This window comes from Triticum aestivum, chromosome 5B (genome assembly GCF_018294505.1).
Source record: "Triticum aestivum cultivar Chinese Spring chromosome 5B, IWGSC CS RefSeq v2.1, whole genome shotgun sequence".
NCBI lineage: Eukaryota > Viridiplantae > Streptophyta > Magnoliopsida > Poales > Poaceae > Triticum > Triticum aestivum.
In genome coordinates, this window is record NC_057807.1 from 119,964,891 (window position 1) to 119,972,278 (window position 7,388).

Here is a 7,388-nt window from a genome sequence, read left to right on the forward strand (position 1 = left end):
CTCGGACCTGGGCCGACTCCGACGCTTCCCGACCTAGCTTAGGCTTCGGACCTGGTGGGCCGGCTTGCCCTGCCATCCGGCCTATTTGGCCTCCAGCGGGCTTCCCACGCCCCCCACTCAACCCTCATGTGCCCTAACCCTCGCGCACCCGTCTCCCGCCACCAGCACCCCACTTCCTCCCCCGTCGCCGCCGAATCCACCGCCGGCCTCCATGCCTCGCGATTGGAACGACGCGGAACCGCGTCCCAAGCGGTGCGCAGACGACCGCCGCCCCGACGTCTCGCGTGCGGAGGTGCGGCGCGACCCCAGCCGCCCGTCCCCCGACTCGATCCGCCATGAGGCCGATCTCCGCTGACACCTGTCCTCCTGCGGCGACCGTCGGTCTCCTGCACACGATGACCACCGCTCCCCTCCCCGCCGATCTCCTCCCTGCGCTGACCAACGTGGCCGCTCCCGTTCCCGCTCGCCTCCACCGGTCGCGGACCGGCGTGAGCCCCATCGCAGGTCGTCGTCCTCAGCTCGCCGACGGGAAGCCAGCCACTCGCCAGCCTGCGGAGGCAGGCCCTGTTCCCCCGCCTGCTCCCAAGGCCAGCAAGCTCCCCCTCCCGCTGCCGCTTCGGTCCGCCGGTACCAGCCGCCTCGGGGGGATCCGAACTTCCCCTCGGCCGACAATGGGGCGGGACGGGGCCGACTCGGTGGCAAACGCAAGAAGAAGCGCGGCCTTGGGCGTGCCAATGGCGCTGCCCCGGCCAATGGCTCCACTCGTGACCTCGCTGCCTCGACTACGACCGCTCTCCTTCCCGACGACCGCTCCGCTGACCTCGTCAAGTGCTTCAACTGCGGCCTCTCCGGCCACTCCCAGGTGGCATGTACTCGGCCGCAGTGTTGCTACCTCTGCTCAGATCCGGACCACCCCGCCTTCCTTTGCCCTGACCGTCCGCTGGCGGAGGAGCTGATGATGTACGGGCACGGGATTGAGGGCCTCAGCTACTTCCACATCGAGGTGCCCGACATCCCCGTCCCCTCACCATCGCTCCTGGCCATTGTCACCGTGAAGGATGGGGTGGCCTTACCGGAGATGATTGAGGCCGAGCTCAACCACCTCTATCACTGCACCTGGGATTGGCAGGTCACCATGCTGGCTGGAGGCTAGTTCTTTGTCGTCTTCCCGGATGTGGTCAGCCACGGGTACGGCACCCACAGCAGAGACATCACCCTAGCCCTCAATAAGCTAGTGGTGGACATCTTCGTGCCAGTGCGGGATCCCTTGGCGGTCGCGGTCCTAGACAAGGCTTAGATCCTCATTGGTGGCCTCCCGGACATCGCCCACTCTGAGCGGGTCATCCGGAACATGTCCCGCATCCTTGGCAAGGTGGTGGTGGTCGACGAGCTCTCCCTCCGCAAGGAGGAGGAGGTTCGGGTCAAGGTCAAATCCCTCGACTCTTCTAGACTCCGTGCCACGATCCGAGTGTTCTTCAACGACCAGGGCTTCGACCTCCGCATCTTCCCTGAGCCTCCCAACCACATTGGCCGCCACCACATCGACGACAGCTTCTTGGGTGGCGGCACAGATGGGGGAGGCGCCGGAGGCCATCGCAGCGACCGAGGACCCCGTCACGGCCACCCCGCTGGCTCGGACGAGGATGACACGACTCCGATGACAGCCTCTCCGACCAGCCTCCTGTGCTGACTGCCAGGGGCGGGGCTGGGGCGGGCTGTTCCCACGCTGCGGCTCCCCCGTCCCCCGATGACGGCCTCGACGCCTCGGATGCTAGTCTTCAAGTCTTCCCGACTTCTTCGCCCCGCTCCCCCGACGACCCCCCATTGGCATCTTCACCGTCCCGGCACTGCTTGCTCCGCCCTCTCCCGCAGCGCTCGATCTCCCGTATAGCCGATGGGAGCGACGGGCTCGGCCCCGGTCTCGCCCCATCCGGTTGTGACACTCTAAAATTTTTATTTAGTTTTTATCAAAAACTTTGTGGTTTTTGAGGAGAGGCTATTTAAAATTTTTCTTTTTCAGAAAAACCTTCCACTTAAAAACTTCCTTTGCCTTGGCAAGGATTTTTTTTTCAAACCTTGGTGTTTGATCTTTTGAAACTTCTTCTCTGTTGGTTCTCTCAAATTTAATTTTTGAGTTTAAATTGTTTTCTTTTAAAATGAAGCTCTATGAAAATTTGGGGATTTTCATATCTTGGAACCACCCTTGACTTTGCATTGTTTCCATGTGGTAAAACCCCTCCAAAACCTCCCCTACACCTTGTGATCAACCTAAGTTCTCTGTCCCAACTAATCCAAACAAGTTTTGGATTTTATTCTAATTATTTTCCCTCTCAAATCAATTCTGAAAATTATTTTGAGCCCAAATGATTTTCAAAGCAAGTACCATATTGCATTTGAGTTTTGACCTCAAACCAACTCTCCTGGATAGTCCTTTGTACCCACAACCCAGAACCATCTTGATCCACTCCTTCTCTTTTCAAAATTTTCAAAATTCAGCCTCTGCAAGTTTGGACCAGATTTGCCAAATTTGATGAAATTCATATCTACACTACTCCAAAAATTCCACCAAAATTCAGGCAACCTATGTGAGCAATGAGAAGCCACTCCACCAAGTTTCAGCTCAAGGAAAAATCCCTAGATGCCATTTTCATTCTGTCGAACACCTTGCGGGCACTGTTACTGTTCAAAAATTCAGAAAAGTTCAGTTTCAGTGTCGTGTGCGTTCGTCAGTTCCTCTCACGCGTTCACAGTGCATTTGGCACGTTCCTCTCCGCCTCTTCCTACTGTCTGGAGCACCACACGCTCACTTGGCCTCTTCCTGGCGTCGGTGGCACGATGGCCCGCCCTCGCCGGAGTCTTCCGCGGCGTCGGGACCTCCCGTGGCGGCTGACAGGGGGCAAGAACGGCGGCTCAACGCCGTTCCGCGCCGCCCAGCGCTCCCTGGCTCTCTGCGTGGCCTCATGCACGCCAGCGCACCCCCGCTGCACCGTCGCCGTGGCCCGACAGCCCTGGACGCGCTCTCTGCCGCCAACGGACCCGCGCCGTCCCGTTCCGACCAAAGCCTGCCCTAAGCTTCTAATCCAAGTCCGGTTAGCATCTAAACGGACCCAGTAAACTCCCACGACGGCGCTCGACTCCCTAGTCACCCCCGACCGAGCACTGCGCCACCGTAACCATCGCCGGAAATCCCCGTTCACGGCCACCGCCTCGGGCTGCCTATAAAAAGGGCCCCCGAGCTCACCCTCGTGCACGCCTCATCCCCACACCTAACCAACGCCACGCCAGGCCACTAGGGGGACCCCGAGGAGGTCTTCCCCCTCAACTCCGGCTGCCCCGATCCGCCTCGGCCGCCACCTCGATTCGCTCCGGCGAGGCCGTCTCCGGCGCCCAAACCCCGTTCGTTACCCTCTCTAGCTACCAGGAGCATAACCCCCTCCTCAATTTGATCACTGCAGCTCTCTCCGACGAAGTCCGCAACCACCCGAACCGCCGTCCGCCGGAGCAAAGGTCGCCGTCGACGTGGTGCTCGCCGACCGACACCACCACCACCAACCGACGCGGAAGGGTGCCCTGAACACGGAGGTACCCTCCGATCTCTCTGCCTCGCCGTGGATCGCCGCCGGCGACCACCGCGGCTCTCGGGCACCGGCGAACTCTGCCGCCCCGTTTGAATATTTAAACCTGACAGGCGGGACCCGCCTGTCAGCCTCTCTATCCTGTCAGAGCGAAGCGTTTTCTGAAAACGTCTTCTTCTGAATGCGCTTTCCCTCTGGGCTGGCGTAGTCGCTACCGAAGCGCTTTCTGTTTTTATAAACTAGCCCCTAGAAAACTTCTGTTTCATTACAGATGAGTCCCTGGACAAAAACCTTTATAACTTTTAAACAGAAAGGTATTTTTGGTTGATTCTTTTTCTGTTCTCTTTAAAATTTTGTCTAGTTTTTTATCAGATTTATTTGGAAAATATTTGGTATACTTTCTGTGCACTCCTTGGTATTCACGATAGCGCATATATTTTCTTTATACCGTAGATACCGAAGGAGGTGACGGAGCCGCGAACTTCACCGAGCTAGGCTCCGACTACTCTGAACCAGGCAAGCATGTTTGAACTTTTGATATGATGAGTGTCTTGGCATGTTTTGCATTTAGTTAGTTTCATGGCATGTTGATAAGCATATCGATGAATGTCATTTTATGCGATAATGAGGTAAGTGAGTTCGATGATCCATAAGTGGATGGATGTGAGTATGAATGGCCATGTGTTGGCATGAGGATGGGTGAGATGGCAGTGTTGTAGCATGCCAGTCTCATGCCGGACTATGTGACTTCAGTGTCAAACCGTATCGGTCCAGTTCCTTTCATTTCCTTCCCTGTACTACCACATGTTTTCCGCAAGGAATATGGTTTAGTAAGTTGCAAACCGCTTTTCTGGTACACACCAAAAGGAGAGGCCGTGATGATGGTTCCATGGCCCTGGATTAAAGCCAGTCATCCGGTCAGGGGGCATGGGTGTTTCCGGTTGGGACCGAGAGGGGGGCACCCCTTAGAGCGCGCGTATATAAATTTGATCCCATGCTATTCGAGATTGTGATCTCCCCGTCTCAAAAGTTTTTCTTGGACGATGTCTAGGGTGATTCCTAGCATCGAGAGGTAGGATGGGTGTGTACTGGTTAGCTGTGTTTTCTTCCGAAATACCGTAAACGGAACTAGTCCTTCGTGACTACGGAAATCCGTTGGCTGTGGGAATAATTTTGTACAAACTCTGCAGAGTCATATATCCCCTCCAAATCATCTATTCCATGTCCAAATTCGTATTATCTTGTCCTAACAATGACAGTTTTGATGACAGAGACTCCGGTGATTCGCATGAGTGCTAATTCCGGTTAAATGATATTCCTGTGGATGGACTAACCCATTTATTCTCATGAATTAAATGTTTATTATGAGTATTATTTACTGTCCATAAAAGCCCTTTCTGTGATGTCGCCCCGACGTCCGACTGTGGCATTTCTTTTCAAGCCCTTTCTGTGATGTCGCCCCGACGTCCGACTGTGGCATTTCTTTTCAAGCCCTTTCTGTGATGTCGCCCCGACGTCCGACCGTGGCATTTCTTTTCAAGCCCTTTCTGTGATGTCGCCCCGACGTCCGACTGTGGCATTTCTTTTCAAGCCCTTTCTGTGATGTCGCCCCGACGTCCGACTGTGGCATTTCTTTTCAAGCCCTTTCTGTGACGTCGCCCCGACGTCCGACTGAGGTATTTCTTTTAAGCCCTTTATGTGGTGTCGCTAAGACGCCCGACTGTGGCATCTTTTTCCTTATATTTATTTGTTCACCTTTCGAGGCGTCGCTTCAGACACCCGATCGGAAATTATTTATGTTCTGTTGGGATTTCAGGCGGACTACCGCCGTTTCCCTTTTACTGACCTTGTTATGATAATTTTGAATGTACATTGGTGAATTTATTCATGACGCATCCATGCATGCATTTGTTATATCTTACGTCCGAACTGTCTTGCGAGTACTTTCAAAGTACTCACTGGCTTGTTGATTTGGCCAGATGCTGACGAAGGCGATTCATGGATGAAGAGTTCGATAGCGAGTCCGACACTTAGAGGAGTCCCAGTCAGTCTCGTGCGACCCTGGATTTGGTCACTGTTTTATATCCGCTTCCGCTACCAAATAAATTCATCGAGCCTCACCTCGACGCTCGATGAGATGATAGACTTAGAGTCTTGTATTTCTCTCCCCGCTGTGTTTTTCCACCACCGCCCTATCCTCGAGTCAGTAGTATGTCTCCACACCACTGTGTCATGTCCGCCATTATGTATAATTATTGGCGTGCTTGTAATAATTTGGTTGAGCAACCGCAGTTCGACCCTGTAATATATTTTATGCTACTGGCTTATTGTATCAAGAAATTGTCTACCAGTGAGGAGGATTTCTCTCATACTGGACTCAAAAGATTGGTTTCTCAATAAATATTTTTATTGGAAAACCGGTCGTGACAAGCTTGGTACCAGAGCCAGGCTGACTGTAGGAAGCCACTAGGTGCGATCGCTAATTAGTTATTAGCATGATAGAGCTAATTTATATTTTTGCAATTGTAGTCATTTTCTGTCAGTCAGCATAAATTTATGATCTGACCCTGCAGAATTTTTGCCTACTTTTGTAGATGGCCGACAACAGCTGCGAGTCTCAGACCTTCGCCAACGTGCCCGATGGGTTCGTCAAGCTTCTTTCTTTCATCGTTCAGGTCGCGATGGGGCCATCCGTGCGCCCAGTCTTCACACTCTGCCAGCACCGAGTCAACGACAGTCTGACCATGCACCAGGCCGCGGTGCAGTTCAAGGGAGGGCGTGGTGAGTTACGCCGCTTCCGGTTCGTGGGAAGAGCAATGCCTACGGAGAGGCATGCTATGCAGATGGCAGCCCGCGAGGCGATAGCTCGTCTCAGGGATGTCCTTCCCGTGATGAAGACTCGTCGTTACCGTTATCTTCCGTGCCATGTGCCTTACACCTGTCACTACGCATACTCCTGCCCCAGAGGAGAACGAGACGAGGCTTTTGAGATGCTCATTGAGTATCTCCGGGCCCTGGAGGCAGCCTTCGACAACCTGGTGGACGACTTCGTAGCTACCCGCATGGACTCAGTCCATGGCTGTGCTGCCAACAGGAGGGAGCTCCTACCCATCGCTCCGCCACTGACTTTGGTCTCGTCCTCAGCATCTTATACGCCTACTCGTCGCCTGCCTTCTACCGAAGAATTCAACCAAGTCATTGCACCCACTTCAGCGCGCACTGCACCACCCTTCGCGCCCACTCCTGTACGTGTTGCTCCGCCCCTGGCAACCGCTCCGTCCACTCTGCGCAACACTACACGTATGGAGCCCATTAGCGAGGAGGAAGTCGAGTCCCCAACCTCGCTACGCCTCGCCCTCGGCAGGGCAAAGGAGGTCGTCAACATCTCTGCCTGAGTACGCTTAGCTGCCGTGTATTGTACCGCTTTGTAAGATATGTACATAGGTTGTGAGAAGTAGCCTGTTTGCGCATCATGTAGGATCTGGAGAAGTGCACTAGCCTAAATAACATGTCAGGATTATGTACGCATATCCTGAGTGATGTATTGTATAATTACCGCCCGCGTGTAAGATATGTAATGAGCAGTCCTTCTCCGTGCGCAAGTCGATTTGTTTTTCTTAAGTAAGCCGAGTTATTTAATTCTATCTGCCAGCTTTATGCATTTATGGTTTTGTTTTGCGACTCTTTCCGCTTTTCTTATGAGTTTTACAAAAATATATCCCCAGAGTGAAAAATGTCTCGTCCTTGGACACGCTCCATGCCAACTCCACCAGAGGAAAATTATGATACACAACCCAACAACGAGTTCACTCA